Raw genomic sequence first — 17,536 nt, 5'->3', positions numbered from 1 at the left:
GGGGGTGGAGCCGGGAGACTTTGGGGTGGATCCAGAAGCAAGGGTGTGACAAGCATGATTGAATTTCAAAGGCAGCTGCACTCCTTTTAAATGCCTTCCCTCAATTGGAAATAATGATGGATAGAGGCACCTTCTTTGGGGGCTCATAGAATTTGACCCCCTGGTCCAATCCTTTTGAAACTTGGAAGGTATTTTGGATAGAGGCACTGGATAGCATGCTGAAATTTTAATGCCTCTACCTAAAAAAACAGCCCCCCCCGAGCCCCAGATTCCCACGGGTCAATCCTCCATTATACCCTATGGGAATCAGTCTCCAAAGGGAATAATGAGTGCCCAGCAGACATTTCCCTCCCACTTTCTGATGTCCCTGAAGTGGGGGGAGGGCCTCCAAACCAGGGGATCCCCTGCCCCACCTGGGGATTGGTAACCCTATGAGTGTGTCTTGCATAACTACTTCAAAGCATGCTCTCAAAACATGCTCTCAATTTCTCTCAGGTCTAATTTATATATTTAGCAAGTCTAAGTAGTAACATTTTTACGGATCATACCACTTCACACAACATGTGTGCAGCCTGCTTGTTTGAAGGATCTCCCATCAAAAAATAACTTGCCTACATCAAGGTTAGGTCAAGGTTGGGTGCAACCAAGACTTCTTCCCAAATGTGTTACAGTTTTACACAATTAAACAAGGTGAAAAACCACTATGAATGCATCAAACACTAGTAAACAAAATAGCACACGTTATACTACCAAACTGTTACTGAACTCAAAAGCAGAAGGCAGTGACACCGGTTAGCAAAGCTGATGTACTAGAAGGGACTACTATGCCTGTCCTAGATAGTTATATGACCAATATCATACAATTCTAAAATAGTTGGGATTCTTGCACTGCTTTTGATAAAACAGGTTGGAGCAGTAGCAAAGAATCCCTCCCTCCCAGTTACCTCTTATCTGGAAGCTATCTTCCCTTCGAGCTAGTGAAAACACATTGAGCCACAATACTATACTCTCTCACCTAGACTACTGTCATGTATGCTATACTTTTACCAAGTCTCTATTCCTCCAGTTTAAGTGGCTCTTTAGTTAAGGCTCCAAACTATGCTCAGTGGAATGTTAGGATGCATGGCTCTGGTTCTTTCCTATAAAGCCCTTCATGACCCAGGAGACGTGCATCTGAATGGCCATTTCTCCCTCTATGCAGCCATACACAAGCTTAGTTAATCCTAACAGCCCTTCAGTCTGCTCCTTCAGCTAGGCTGATCTGTTTGGTACCTCTAGGATAGGGTTACCAAGTCTTACCTGGCTGCTGATGGGAGGACTGTGCTCACATGTGCGAAATGCATGTGATGCAATGACATCACCCAGAAGTTATGTGATCACACCAGATGTGTCGCATGGAGGACACTCTAGCATTTTGGTAAAAAAACCCTCTATGGTGCCATAGAGAAGTTTTTTTACCAAAATGCTAGAGCTTTCCCATGTGACATCAGGCACGTCATGCACTGGAGCTCTTCAGGGGCAGGGCTCCCCTATTGGCTAATCCTGTGCTGGCGGGTTGCAGGCCCCAAAATCGGGGTGGTGAACCCTGCCCCCAGTGGGAGGCTGGAAACTCTACTCTAGGAAGTTGCTTCTCCTGTTTTCTAGTTCAATCTACTGAAGAATATCCTTAAGGCTCTTTCATTAATAGTATTTAAAAGGCCCTGCCAAAAAACTATTTCTGAAGACTTTTACCAACTATTCATGTTTTCCCTCTATATGCTGGATGGTCTGTGTGACATAGTCAGTTGTTATGACAAGGTAAATCTTTTTGTAATTGTTTTACACCATTATTTTACATTTAAAAATACAAGTGGGGACCTGCAAGAAACTTGCAAGGAAGGGTAATACCCCCACCTCTGCTTGCTTCCCTCTCCCCGCATCTTCCCCTTTCTTTCTCTCCCCAAGCCAATCCCTCCTATTTCCTTTCCAACCCTCCAGCAAGTCAATCCCTCCTTCTTTGTCTTTCTCTCTCTCCAAGCAAATCCCCCTCCCTTTTCTCTCCCCATGTATCCCTTTCTCTATCTCCTCCCAAGTCAATCCCCCATCTTTCCCTTTCTCACTCCCCTCCCAAGCCAATCTCCCCTTCTTTCTCTTCCCCCCTCCCCACTCAGCAGTGGTGGCAGTGCCTGGGAGCAGCTCCAAGCCTGCAGCAGCTCCTAATGGAGGCCAAGTCCGGAGCAGCTCCTAGTGTCTGCTACAGTGGGGCCTGGAGTCTCACTTGGCGTTCTCCACTGTCGTGGATGTGCCAGGAGTCTCTGCTGGTGCTCCACACTGCCACAACTAGACCTGGAGCCTCTCCTGGCATTCCCCACTGCCACATCCAGCTCTGGAACTGCTCCTGGTAGTCCCTGCTGCTGTAGCCAGGTCTGGAGTGGCGCCCATGTTCTACACCGCCACAGCTGAGTTTGGGTCAGCTCCGCAGGAGCAGCAGCAGCTAGGCCCTCAATGGTAAGTTGTGTTGTCTGTGCATGCGCAGACAACACTTTTTATTTGGGGGGATTTAATCCCCCCCAATGTATTTTTAAAGAACTTTTGGAATTTTTCTGCAAATCCATGGAGTCCCCTGAATCTGTAGAAAAACCTGTTGGGGAAAAGTGTACCCTCTATTTTCAGAAATAAGTATCAGCAGGCAAAGAGGATAGCTGAGAATTGGATATATAGATATTGCAAGCTACTTTGAGCAAAAAAAAAAAAGCATTTCTAAAAAGAAATGAAAGTTTATTTGAAGGACTCTAAACATAAACTGATACAGGATGCAGGAAACCATCTTATTTTCCTTCCAACGTACCCTTTGCAGTCTTTTTAAAGAGGAAGTTATGCTGTAATTCCCTAAACTGTTCCACTGACAAACCCACTTTGCTTTCAAAGAATAATTGTGGCAACATAATGCTTAAGAATAAGGCACATATTGTAGAAAGGTGCCTAAAGCTTCCTCCTAACAGTATTTACATTCACTTCTAATAGAAGACAGGATCTTGGTACAGGAAGTCATTCCCAAATGCATGCCCCTTGGCAATGCAGCTTCTATGAGATATCCCAAAACTGCAAAACAAGGTTTATATACATGAAAGCACTGAAGATATTAAATATCACAATCACGTGCATTAGGAGGGTGCACTGACTGAAGTAATAACAGTGACTGTTTTGGTAAAGCACTGAGCACATAGGTTCAAGAGGAAAGATATTAGCATTCTTATGCAAGAGGAAAGGTCATCATTATTGACTTCACGCAACATTCCTTACACCAAAACCTTTCAGCTGCCACTCAGTTTTTCACTTGAATAATAATTTCCATTCTTGATATACACAATCTTTAAAAGTTGTATTGGCTAATTTGCACCACATATTTATGTATTTAATTCATTTATACTCCACCAAACGTGGCTCCTCTCCTCCATTTTACTAGCATGTTTGCTCCTACTCAGCCATGGACAGACATTTCCACTAGGAGAATCACGTTTTCATTCCAGAGGCAAAACACTGGTCTGCAGTTTGCACAGCTCAGATCTTTTTTGTTTGACAGTAGGGCTGCCAAGCCCCTGGTCCGGGCGGGGATGCCCCGGGTCCAGGTGGGGATTCCACCCGCCCAGGAGGTTCCCAACCCACCGGCCCACATTGGGCTGGCAGGGGGAACCTCCCCCAACATTGTTGGTGCGATGACATCACCCAGAAGTGATGTCATCATGTCGGCAATGCCATGTGGTGGCCACTCTAGGCATTTCCAGGAAAACTATGGTTTTCCTGGATGCTCTAGCCATTTGAGAGGGGAAACTCTTTGGTACAATACTCTAGTTTTTTCCCTCCCAAATGGCTAGAGTGCCTGGGAAAACCATAGAGTTTTCCTGGAAATGCCTAAAGTGGCCGCAAGCAATATCCCCAGCGCAATGACGTCACTTCCGGGTGACGTCATTGCATCACGCGCGCGGAAGTGCCCTGCTGGACAACACTGGGGACTTGGCAACCCTATTTGACAGTCTTATTAAAAACATTTCAATTGCATTCTATAGGCTGTTGCCATTCACATAAGTAGAGATGATGACTTTCAGGATGTTACTAGTTTGGGATCACAGTTCATGACCATGACAACTCTATTTAGATACTGGCAACATAGAGCAGATGTAAAGATCAAACTCTATATGACCATTACCAACATATATGATTTACTAGGACATTTGCAATGATTTACTACAGGGGTGGCCAATGGTAGCTCTCCAGATGTTTTTGCCTACAACTCCCATCAGCCCCAGCCATTGGCCATGCTGGCTGGGGTTGATGGGAGTTGTAGGCAAAAAACATCTGGAGAGCTACCATTGGCCACCCCTGGTTTTCTAGAACACCAGTCTGCAGTAACTGCCACAAACATTAGCTTGCAAAATTAACATTTTTGAGGGATCCTCAACAGCCAAAGAAGAAGAGAAACAGAATAAACGCCTAGGGGATAAGACAAAAATAGGAGGTAAATATAGATGTATGCATTCGTGTAGGAACTTACTGTACCACATCACCTGCTACTACACAGGAAATCACCAACTCTTTATCAAGAACTTGGAGAACTCCTCCTCTAAGCTCAACATAGGCAAGGCTAAGTTGCAATGTTGTTTCACAGCCCACACTGCCAAGCATGCACAGCAACAAGCCAACCCCACAACAAAGAGCAAAAAGAGTTTATGGAAGAAAAAACAAAATAGGTTATTTTCTGTTTTGAGTTGCTACATTCCTCAAAGTCGAGGGGGGGTAGAGGAAAGCGTAACCATTTCAGAATACTTACATGCACAATAATCACCTTTACAGCAGTAATTTTGCTAACCACAGACTAGACAAACTGCATATCATGTAATCAGTACATTTTTAAAAAAGTATTATACACTCAGTTAAAAGTTTTAAAATGTAATGGAAGCATTTACCTTTGCAGTTAAAAAATATTTACTTGAATTGATCTTCCCAGATGAAACAATATAGACAGTTTTTTAAAAAGGTAGTAAAAGTGGAGAAACATTCATCTGAACTGAAAAAAGTATACAAAATAGTTGCACCCTGCCACATTTTTTGCACATCTCATGAAAATATTCTTAAACCCATTGGATAGTCTCCTTTCTTAAACTGGAAAAACTCCTTCCAATTTAAGTGTCTATCCAATGGAAGACTTCAAACTTTGCTTAATTGCCTGTCCAATGGAAGACTGCAACCTTTGCTTAATTAAGTTGTAGGATACAAGCCAATTTTACTGAACTTGTTAAAGCCAAGATAATCTTGACTTCAATTTTAAAGGCGATAAAGACACAAGGCTAGAATGTACCCTAAATGATAAGCTACACACAATGCTATTTTTAGAATTCTTGATTTAATCCAATCTTGTTCTACTTTATTTATTTAAAATATTTATATCCTACCTTATCACTTTAAAGATGGTTCATAAGCAACAAGAAGTTGCAAGGGCACAAAAATGACTGTCCGTTGACAGGATAAAAACAGCACATGGATTCAAAACAGCAGAATTTGTCATAAAATAGCATATGGCCTCCGAAATGAAACACTTTACACTATTTCCTGAATGACAAGACCCTCCATGCCTGTTTAGCAGGCCATTCCAGAGCACTGGACACAATACAGAAAAGGCCTGTGACATAGCTAGCCTGTGGCCATATGGGCACTCATATAAAAGAGCACCTCAAGAAGACAGCAGTCTGAAGAATGTAGCTGGAGTGTGTGGAGGAACTTGAAGATATGATTCTAGGAAGATTTTCTAGGAGGAAACAGAATGCCCATATGTTAATTCAGCCTATGCTCAAAACAAAATTACAGGTCAGCCTCTGTTAGGGCTACAAACACTTGGAGTTTGATCCTACAGTTACTTCTGATCATGCAGAATATTCTCCATTGTGGACTTCAAGTGCAAATTTATGTAGGCCTGAGATGCAAAGTTCCTATGCTATAAAGTGCTCAGCTTTTAATATTTGATACATAAGTATTAATAAATTTTTAAAAATGTGTAAAATATTGATAGCTATTACATATGTATCAAGCTAAGAGATAGCTATGAATATATGAAGACACCAGGAATGCAAAAAATAAATATGAATGAAAACAAACACCAGATGTGTTGAAGCACACATTACGTGGTTAAACGCTAGGCTTGCCAATCCCCAGGTCCCAGTGGGGGTTCTCCCACTTTCCCAGGCTCCTTTCCGCCCCCAATCAGCTGGCTGGCAAGGGGAAGCCCCGCCCCCACAGCCATCATGTGCCTTTCCCCCTCCAGAGGCTTCAGTCTCTACTTGAGAAAGCCTTCCTCTTTGGATGGTGTGTCTGTGACTTTAAGGCTGAAGGAGAACGGGGTGGGGAGGGAGGAGGCAGAACAACATGGCTGTGAAAGGAGCCCAGCCCCTCCATTTGTTGCACAATCCTTGCAGAGGTCATTTGCATAGTGTGAAGGTAACCTTTGGTTGCCCTGTGTCACTGTGAAAAACTTGAAAGTTCAGCAACTCGTGAGTAGAGGTGCCAATCCCCAGGTCTGGAGCGTCAGAGTAATCAGGGGTGGGGGAAGGAAATGTCTGCTGGACCATAGAGTATAATGAATTAATCCTGGGGTAGCTGGGGCTCTGGAGGGGAAGTTGTTTGAGGTAGAAGTACCAAATTTTCAGCGTAGCATCTGATGAGTCTCCTCAAAATGCTCTCCAGGTTTCAAAAAGATTGGACCGGGGGGGTCCAATTTTATGAGCCCCCAAAGAAGGTGCCCCTATCCTTCATTATTTCTAATGTAGGGGAGGCATTAAAAAGGTATGTGGGCCCCTTAAATGTGATGGCCAGAATTCCTTTGGAGTTCATTTGTGCTCGTCACAACTTTGTTTATGGCTCCACCCCCAAAGTCCCCAGATATCTCTTGAATTGGACTTGGCAACCCTATTAAAAGCATAAACTATGAAGTATAAAACTCAGAGGCCTTAGTAAGCAATCAGCTCAGATTCTTGTTCAACCCCCCCCATTCATCTGTAAAATGGGGAACATAATGGCCTACTAAAAAGTAATTTAAAACAAAGGTGAGTCCTGTGACACCTTAAAGACTGATAGATCTTAATCTGTTACTGAAGAGGTATGTTGTAAGGAATTAGTGCTTGATGAAAAAGGCTAATTTAACATAATCCATTGGACTCTAAATACTATCCCAATTTAATCCCCAATAATTAAAAACTCTGATTTCCATGTAACCTCCTTAAGATATTTTACAAAGGTCTCCATTCACCTAAAACTGCTATTTCATATTTTGTGGTACATAGCTACAGCCTTAACTTGTGCTAAATTAGGCATGCCAATACCTTGATAAATGAACTGTTAATATACTAAGGCAGTTCACCTACATTACTACAATAGGTTAAAGTAAAAGCATTACTGAGTTTGTAAAGAGCTGGAGTAAAGCACTATTTAAAACAAGCACTATGATAGACACTTTTATAATTCTTCTGTCAATAAACAATTAATCCTATGATAGACTGTTAATAGTTCAACACAGCTTGGCATTATTGGCCCTGTCACTGGCTAAGTAATCCAGGAGGTATTGTGCGGTCAGTGCTGAACAAAATTACACCTCCTCCACAAGCCTTGAATCAGATATGGATCAGTCACCCAGCATTTTCACCTCCATTTGCCTCCCACCAGAATCATCACTAATTAATTTCTACCTAATGCCAGTGTAAAGGTGTTGGATGTTTTTTAAAAGCAAGGAAGGCCAATTTATGTTAAAAGATCACTCTACTCTTCAACTTTTGAAAACAGACTTTTAAAAATAAGTGTGTGAAAAATGTTTTGCCACATCTTGGTTACAATTTTGTAGGTCTGTGATAATACACAGAATACGTTTCCTTTGGGAGTACTCACGGTAAATTAAAAAATAGTCAAGTTATCTATTTAATTTTTAAATTATGTATGCAGCCAGAACAAAACTCCATACAGGTGCTACTAGACTCCTACTTTGGTCTGTTGCTTCAGACCAACATGGCTGCCCACCTGGATCTAAACTCCATGCAGAAAAGGATTTGTCTTCCATGAGAATGGAAAACCAGATGAAGCTGGTAGTCATTGGGTGAACAGACAGATTTGTTTTGGCCTTCTTACACGAGTTTTTGTATTCTGTTTCAGTGCAGACTAATTGTGTTGACAGTCTGTTGTGCACACTGCTGGTATATTGAGAAGGTGGTTTATGGGTGCAGCATGGTTTGTGGAGGATTACATAGTCAAAACCCCTATAGAGATGAACATACCTAGTCCAAATCCAGCATGCCTTTGTGCCATGATTTCATGCACCCTGAACTGAGTTTTCATGTACTAATTGCTTCATCAGACTCCTGCCCCAAAGCTGAACGCATTGGGTGTACTGGCAGTATGCATCAGCACATGCTGATTGTTACATTAAGTTTTGCCAATTTTTCTTCCCACCAACAGAGCTTAAAGTTCCATTGTTCTGAGTGTGCAATACACCCTTCAATTTAACCGTTACAGAGAAGTTAAGTCTGCCTACTTCAGTGAGAAATATATTCTTATCAAAGTAACAGGGGAAACCTATGGATTGTAGAGACAAATACATAGTTAGAAAACTAAAAATATTAATGCCTTGACTTGGTCAGATCTTGGAAGCTAAGGAGGGCTGGTCCTGGCTAATATTTGGATAGGAGACCGAGGAGGAGAAGGAGGAGAGTTGGATTTATAACCTGGTGCATGTGAAGGAGCGGGGAATCAAACTCAGTTCTCCAGATTAAGAGTCTACTACTCTTAACCGTTACACCAGACTGGCTCTCATCACATCACCAGGGTTGTGATGTGGAGGCAGGCAATGGAAAACCACCTCTGAACATCTCTTATCTTGAAACCCACCCCCCTCCACCCCAGTCACCATAAGTCTCCTGTGGCTTGACAGCAATTTCCATCTCCACAACCAAAAATATGATTAGAATATTAAAATAGTAATAAAAAAGGTCTGTATACAGTTCCAAAGGAGGAAGGGAGCACATCAGAACACTTTAGCAAATAAGACTTTTTTCCATCTGAAGTTGTGAATTGGTACTTCATTGGTCAGGGCAGACAGACCACTTCAGGTTTTCCTACAAAATGACTCACCTCTGCAGAACACCTACTAATTTATCCAGTGAGACATATGCATCTTCAGCTATAAACAAAGAGGCCAAACAGACAATGCATTCAGAGTCAGTACAAACTATCTATACAGAGTACCATTTATTAATGGTATATACATGTATAAAATAATACATGAACAGGCAACCTAGAAAATACAAGAATCCATTTTCATTAAATTTGTAGACTGCAGTAATTATATATGCATGCACAACTCATAAACAACATTATGAATATTGCAATTTATGTCTGTAATGTCTCTAGAGCTCCCTAACCCCACTCACTTCCATTCCCCCTAAAATGTTAATAAGTCAGACAGCTCCCATTGTCTCCTGTATATCGCGTGTGTTTCTTCAACTCACTAGTCTGTGCATGAAGCTAACATATGACAAGAAGCAAATTCAGATGAATAGGCTGAATAGTTACTTTTCTTGTTGGGAGGGGGTTGATGGAGGAGAAACCTGACTAGGAAGGTTCATTTAGCCTGCCTTTGAGACTTTAAAAAGGGACACTACAACAGAGGTCTACTAACAGCAGATCCAGCTATGAAATTCTGATGGATTAAAATGCTCCTCTGAACCACAACAGATCTAATTGTGCAATGCCATTAGAAAGAATTCCACTTCTGCTCCACCCAAGAGATCAATTCACACCTAGAAACAGGAAGTTCAATCCAGCAATTGTTATTTTACTCTATGGGACATAGCTTGCAAATTCTTTATTTTATGGGGGTGAAGAAGGCAGAAAGTCAGCCAAAGAAACATATGCTGTTTTCCAAGCAAGATAAGGTGCTCTCTTTGAGGTCTATACTAGTAACCATTAAAAAACAATGGACATGCTTCAACATTACAATGCAAGCAAGCTCCTAGCAATTTGGGAAGGCATCTGGAGAAATTCAGAAGTGGTGTTTGAAGCAGCTTGTGGCTTTCTCCCTCCTCCGTCTGACCAAGCCCTTCAAAGAAATAGATCTTATTAAGTGCAACAAGTAAGGAAAACATAGCTGGCACAAAAAGCTGTTTAACTGGTTGATAGGTTTGTACAGTCTGCAAAGCTCCTCTGACATTTCCTTAGAGAAGCTTCTGACCTGTTCTGCAACCAGGTAAGGACAAAACACAGATGTTCTTTCCTCCCCAGATATATTGGAATCTAGCATTACGAATCCAGCATGAGAACACCAATACAGCATATTAATTTATTTATTTCATTGCCAGGGTTACGATTATGAAAATCTGTGGAGCTAGATAACCATGAAAATCCAACTGAAATGCTGCTCAACCAGGCCTTTACACAAAGCCTCATCAGACAAATCAACATAGTAGAGCAGTAGATACTTCCCAATATTAAAGGCACAAGGATTGTCACTTTGATTTTCTGTATAAAATACAGTTTGAAACAGCATCTCTCTCCACCTACATCTCTCCTTAAACAAAAAGCCTGGGGAGGCAGGGGTCATCTTAACTGTCTTCATTCTCAAGACTGCCTCTCCCTATTTATGTTATCCACCTTGTTCCCTGAGAATACATGTCCTAGATGTCCATATCAAATTGTGAAGCAGCAGCAATTTGATAAAAAATACTCCTCCAGTCCACAAATGTGACAAATAACAAGAAACACAATTTTGTCTGGAGACCATTAATTACTACCCCCTTTTAAAAGACTAAAGTTTGAGTCCAGTGCCCTTTAAGACCAATGAAGTTTTATTCAAGGTACTGTTGATCTTAAGGTTGCCACTGGACTCTAACTTTATTCTATTCCTTCAGACCAACACGACTACCCATATGGATCCACCTTTTAACAATCAACTCCAGACTAACTGAAAATACTAATATTTAGTCTCATCCTCTCTACCTACAAAAATTAAACATCTCTAATTAGAAGTTACAGAACATCATTAGAGATAAAGCATAAAGGAGAGATGATAATTTCCAAACATAGATATAACAGCTTGCTCCAGTTGTTCCTAAAAAGGGAAGTATGGGGGACTCATGGCTGAAGCAACCTACTTAACAGAGAAACTGCCCCTGCAGGCCCCCTGGCTCAAGTTTCAGTGTAGGAAGCAGTTCACCACCCAGCCCTTACAAAAGGCGCTCTGTAGCCTTATGTCTCCCCCCCACACACACTCATACACTAACTGGACGAGTTTGCTCCACAACAGAGGGATTCCCCACCTCCGAAGAGACACTCCTTTGCAGTCAAGGGCATGCAGGGGACACAAGTAGGGCAGGTTCCTGGAGAAGTGGCAGTAAAATGTTCTAAATAAGTATGTATGTATATATATACGTATATATTATGTATTATATAATAAAGATGCGAGACATCACATAGTAGAACTCTAATGCGTTATTAACTTTTAAAATTCAAAGCAGTCCGTGTGCCCATCTCTGTCCCACCACTAGACAGAATAAGATCGTCCCTTTTCCCCACGCACCGCGGGATGGGTGTGGCCATTTCCCAGCTGTTACCTACCTCCCACTTGCCCACACGCCCCGGAGAAAGGAATGCCAGCAAAGAGCAACGTGGGAGTCCAAGATCGCAGCTCCACTACTGAATTGCTTCAGGCCGGAAGGCTGATGGCGCTTCAAGGCGCAGCAGCGAACGTAATTGACTAACAAGCAGAGAGCGATTGAGAACCAGCTCCGGCTTCTGCCTGGCCACAATCCCGTCCTCCTCAGCAAAAAGAAGCGCGGCTCAATTTATTCTCTCCACCCCCCGCCCGCATAGTCGTTACCTTCTTGAAACTGCAGCTGCTGGCCCGAGGGGCACAATCGCTCTCTGTCTCTGCCTTTCCCAAACGCTCAACTGCCGGGGCTCAGAACTAAGCCTGGAGAGAACTAGGCGCCCTAGCGATTGCTGGGGAACAGGTCCAAGGAACAGCACACAGGAAGCAGCACCCTCCCCTCTCGCTTTTCATCCAAAGCAAACCTCCCTCCTCCCCCGCGAAAGATCCCGGTCTTAGAGACGCAGCAACGAGTCCAGCTCCACCGCAGCCTACAGGGAGAAAAGGTTACTAGGAAACTTACTTCTCCAAGTTATTGCTCTCGAGTCCCAGAACGCTGGCGAAGCAACAGGCGACCCCCAGCTCTCAGCCTCACCCTGCCCCTATCCGTCACCTTCCCTTCCCTCCCCCCAGTCTCTGCGACAGCAGCCCTTTTCGCTTCGCCCCTCCCTCGATTTCAAGCTTCTGGGCTCCCAGACAGGGGGCCTGCCCCGCCTCCCAACTGGTGGGCGGGCCTGGCAGCCCCCGGGAGAGTGCCAAGGAGGTTGCAGCTAGTCGGCAGGCATAGAAGGCCTGGTGAGAGCAGAGAGTCGGGAGGCGAGAGCGCTAAAGGCTCCTGCGCCCTCCAGGCAGAGGGAGGGAGCTTTTGATCCAATTAGCCTGCTGTCACTCTGGGAATGAAGTGAGGCCCTGCCCAGCAGTAACAGGGAGGCTGAGCTGGCCACACCGAGGTGGGGTGGGGGGAGGATATTAGCATAACCACAGCCAGGGCTCGGATCGGGAACCTAGTTCGATGCTAAGATTCCGACCTGGAAAGGAACCAAAAGAGTTGTGCAGGACCTACCTCCCACATGTAGGAACAAGAAGGAACCACCGGCATGTTTTTAAAAGAAGCGCAAACCCCGGCACCTTTTAAGCAACTCTCCATTGACGACAACTATTTTTTAGGCAGCAAGAATTTGGCAAGGCGAGCAGAGCAGCAAGTTGGCAGGCACCAGGCGACTAGGGTGGGTGGATACGGATAGCTCCCCGTGTGACGGGACAAAGGGCACAGGGGCAGTTGCCCAGTCTTGGAACGTAATATTCGAGGGACTCAACCCTTTCCTTGCCAAAGAAGGGAGGGAGAAGTGATTCAGAAAGGCGTTTCTCCGAGATTCAGGGCACTAACCAGCACGGGATGGAATGTGCCTTGATGAGGCAGCTGGCACCAGGCTCTTGGAACAGCCGAGTCACCTTTTCTGCTGCTCCGTTGCCCACGCCGCCACCCAGTTGCGTGATTCCCAGGCGAAAGAACCGAGAGGTTTGACTGGAGAGAAGACTGAGGTGCCGCACGTGCCCCATAACGCGGTATCACTACTTGCCATGTTTCCAAAGCTGTTTCCTTTGTGTAGGAAGCTGTCATGTAATGGGCCTGGCCTCTAAAAACCATGTCTGGGTAAAAGGATCCTCCAGAGACGATTCTCCCTGTCACTTTTTAAAGACCTTCCTGCCTTCAACAAGAGCTACATTCTCTGGCTCAGCTCCTGGAGGAGGTGCAGAGTATGTGTGTTTTAAACAAGAGCTGGAGGGGAATCGGTATGGACGGAGTGTGTAGGTCTGGGGTAGGAGTATCTTCCTTCCAGCTCCATTTCTTCTAGAGCAGGGGTCCCCAACCCCTGGGCTGTGGTCCGGTACTGGTCCATGGCCTGTTAGCAACCGGGCTGTGAGTTGTGTAATTAGTTCATTATATATTACAATTTGGTGATGATGATGATAATAATAATAATAATAATAATAATAATAATAATAATAATAATAATAATAATAATAATAATACATTGGATTTATATCCTGCCCTCCACTCCAAATTTCAGAGTCTCAGAGTGGCTCACAATCCCCTTTTCCTTCCTCCCCGGCAACAGACACCCTGTGAGGTAGGTGAGGCTGAGAGAGCTCTTACAGCAGCTGCCCTTTCAAGGACAACTCTGTGAGAGCTATGGCTGACCCAAGACCATTCCAGCAGCTGCAAGTGGAGGAGTGGGGAATCAAGCCTGGCTCTCCCAGGTAAGAGTCTGCACACTTAACCACTACAACAAACTAATAGAAATAAAGTGCACAATTGTATCATTCCATTGCCCCTCCCCCCACCCAGTCCGTGGAAAAATTGTCTTCCACAAAACTGGTCCCTGGTACCAAGAAGGTTGGGGACTGCTGTCCTAGATAATCCCCTTTCCAGCTGCTGTCATTAGGCTTTCAGTATACGCAATTCCAGTTACACAAAATCCCAGCCATGCACAGGTCTTGAATTCAGTGGGTCTTACTCCCATCTATAGATATGCTGTCTTCAGCAATTATATTACTACAAGTATGGACCCTCAAGAAACTTGCAGAGGGGGGATTCCCCCACCTTTTCTTGCTTCCCTCTCCCTTGATCTTCCCATTTCTTTCTTTTCCCAAGCCAATCCCTCCTATCTTTTCCTTTCTCTTCCCCTCTCCTTCCTCCCTCTTTCCCTTGCTTGCACCCTGCCCTTGTAAAGCTCCTGCTTCAGGTCTTCAGGAGTTCCACCCTGTATCCTTTAAGGTAGCCAGGATGGGCTCTGCAGGTCCTTCTGAGGGGGCCACCATTGTTCTGCAGCCTGATGGATTCCCCTGTCAGCAGCTTGGGAACCCACGTTCCTGTCACTCTCTCTTCTGCCAGCAGCCCTAGTGGGGATGGCTGCTGCCACAGTGGCTTCCTCCACAGCTTCAGGGAGGGCCCCTACCATGGTGGCTTCCCCTGCTGCTCTGGAGGTCTCCCATGCAATCCCGCTGACATAGGGGGAAGGCTCCTGCTGTGTCAACTTCCCCCACAGCTCCAGCAGCCTCCCTTGTAGTCCTGGTGGCATTGGGAGCCACAGCCTCATTATTCCCAGCCTCACCGGCTTGGGGAAGTCCAAGGCCAGACAGGTAAGTTGTGCTGTCTGTGCATGCACAGATAGCGTGTGTCCAGAGGAGGGCAACAAAGATGGTGAGGGGTTTGGAGACCAAGTCCTATGAGGAAAGGCTGAAGGAGCTGGGTATGTTTAGGCTGGAGAGGAGTTGACTGAAAGGTGATCTCATAACTATCGTCAAGTATTGAAGGGCTGTAATATAGAAGATGGTGTGGAGTTGTTTTCTATTGCCCCAGAAGGTCAGACTAGAAGCAATGGGTTGAAATTAAATCAGAAGAGTTTTCGACTAAGCATTAGGAAGAACTTCCTGACTGTTAGAGCAGTTCCTCGGTGGAACAGGTGGTGGCGGTGGCCCTCAAGGTCGTGGGCTCTCCTTCTTTGGAGGTTTTTAAACAGAGGCTAGATGGCCATCTGACAGCAATTCTGACTCTGTGAACTTAGGCAGATCATGAGAAGGAGGGCAGGGTGGGCTGCATCAATGCCTAGTTCTCATGGCTCTTTCCCAGGGAATATGATTCACCACTTTGGGGTCAGGCAGCAATTTTTCTCCAGGCCAGTTTGGCCAGGGATCCTGGTGGGGCTTTTGTTGTTGTTTGTTTGTTTTGGCTATCTTCTGGGTGTGAAGCAGGTGTCACTGGGTGTGGGGGGAGGTATTTGTGAGTTTCCTGCATTGTGCAGGGGGTTGGACTAGATGACCCTGGAGGTATCCTCGAACTCTATGATTCTATGATTTGGGGGGATTTAACCCCCCCATGTCTTTATTTAAGTTTTCAGATTTTTCTACAAACCTGGGGAGTCCAAGTCTGCAGAAAAATCTCTTTACCTTCCATGTGCCCCCTATCTGCGGAAATAAGTATCTGCACATAGAGGGCACAGTTGGGAATTAGATATATTAATAATTCTGACTTCCGGGGAGGAAAATGGCGAGCTGAGTTGTCTCTCGTAACGGGAGCAAGCTGAAGGTCTTGTTCGGGGTAGTGGAGGGCAAACCAAAGCCCACTGCCTACCTTTCTCAGTGAGAGAAAGGTCCAAGACTTGCACTAAAAACTTTAGAAGAGATTTACCTTGGCTGAAAAGGAGCTTTGGAGAAGGGTCCTTTGAGGCTTTGAGGAGTCTCAGAAGTTTGCAAAATTATCGTCTGCAAGATCTCTCAGAGCCATTGATTTGGCATAAGCTCGTCACGATCCTAACCTTCTGGGACATTTTTAAACAACTAAAGTCTTGGAAGACCAGTGGAACTTGGATAAACAGAGGAAAAAAGGTACAGAAACTCTTCTTTCACTCCGGAGCTATTTACAGACTAAAGAGACGTTTTAAAGGTGGAAATAAGGGGAAAATATAAAACTTGCAAGTAGAAGAAGGGAAGGGTGAAGTTTGGACTATTTTGACATAAAAGACAGTGTTAAAAACTGCTAAAAATTGAAGAGAAATCATTGTTGTGTCTACTTACGATTTGTGGAATGTAAACAACCATACTGCGCAGGAATATACTGGAACAGTCCTCTAACTCTACTGAGCAAGACAGGAAGTGCGTCAAGCAATCTATAAGGTTGAAGGTGACAGAGACAGGAAGCAGTAAAGAAAAAAGCCTACTCTACATCATAGAGAAACATCGGCAGCCATTGCTGGGAGGTCCAATTTAAAACATCGTTTTAAAAAGATTTGGGACTTTAAAAAGTGACAGAAACGACAGGGAAAAGGGTAAGAAGATAAGAACTATTGACTACATTATTGGTGGGCTCCTGGGGTGATTTTAAAAGGGGAAAAAAAATCTTTAAAAGGAGAAAAAATCGCGGCCGCCATTTTGGATTTTTAAAAGACTTTTTTGTTAAATATCTTTGCTTTGGGGGCTCAGAAACCAGCGAAATTGGGCTTGCTGGAAAGGGCAAGCCCTGCTCTATTGAACCTGACTGTCAGATTTTAAATTGGTGAGGTCAAAAATTTCGTCATTTTTTTAAAGGGGAAAAATTCTTCAAAAATTTATATCTGGGCCTGGGAAGCTCAGAAGAAAACAGAACAAAGTTTAATTGAGAGAGAAAATTTAGACCTTCTGAACTTGGTAGTCAAACTTGCAAATTGTGCGACGGAAATTTTTGGTATTTTAATTGCATCCCCCTTGCTCTTTGCTTAAATGTCAGAGCCCAGGCAGCTCCGAACAAGAGCCCTTTCATTAGAAAAAATGCAAGACCAAATGGAGGCTATGGAAGCCAGGATTATGAAAGGAGTTAAGAAAATGATGGAAGAGTTGAAGGAAGAACTTACTACAGTGATTAAAAAAGAAGTGGATGACCTCAAAAACCAAATTGGGAAAATAGACAAGAAAGTACAGGAGGTGGAGGAGAAAGTTAAAACACATGATACCACCTTGCTGAAAGTACAAGAAAAAGTGACGATTCACGACTGCAAATTAATGGAAAATCAGCTACGTTTGAGAGGAGTACCTGAGGAAGAGAATGATGATTTGAAAGGATATATAACAAACATAATCGCAGAATTCTTAGAAGAAGACCCTGATAAGACTAAAAGCATGTATGATCACATGTATAGAGTCAACTCGTTATATGCCAAAAAAAATAACTTACCAAGAGATGTGGTTGTAAGATTCATGACAAAGGAAATGGTGGGAAGGATTATGAAGAGAAACTTTGAACAATCATTGATAGTAAGAGGTAGCAGAGTGAGAATTATGAAGGAGCTACCGAAAGAAGTGATAAATGACAGGAGAACATATAAAAAGTTGACAGAAAAATTG

At 43.9% G+C, this 17,536-nt stretch overlaps 1 protein-coding gene across 5 annotated transcripts in view; it reads right to left on the bottom strand.

Annotated features, from left to right (window-relative positions):
- PACSIN3 (protein kinase C and casein kinase substrate in neurons 3) overlaps nt 1-12,231 on the bottom strand; it is a 39,283-nt gene extending 27,052 nt beyond the window's left edge. For 2 of the 5 annotated variants that reach the window (XM_060263066.1, XM_060263068.1), the window contains exon 1: nt 12,180-12,231. The gene's annotated coding sequence lies outside the window, so the exon portion shown is untranslated. Of the gene's footprint in view, nt 1-11,625; nt 11,712-11,887; nt 11,911-12,179 lie in introns of those variants that run through there. The other 3 variants (XM_060263064.1, XM_060263069.1, XM_060263065.1) reach the window with 2 other exon arrangements.
- Nucleotides 12,232-17,536: the final 5,305 nt, after the last annotated feature.

Source organism: Heteronotia binoei, chromosome 21 (genome assembly GCF_032191835.1).
Source record: "Heteronotia binoei isolate CCM8104 ecotype False Entrance Well chromosome 21, APGP_CSIRO_Hbin_v1, whole genome shotgun sequence".
In the NCBI taxonomy this organism is placed as follows: Eukaryota; Metazoa; Chordata; class Lepidosauria; order Squamata; family Gekkonidae; genus Heteronotia; species Heteronotia binoei.
Note: the sequence above shows the minus strand (reverse complement) of the source record. Positions and strands in the feature narration are given on the sequence as shown.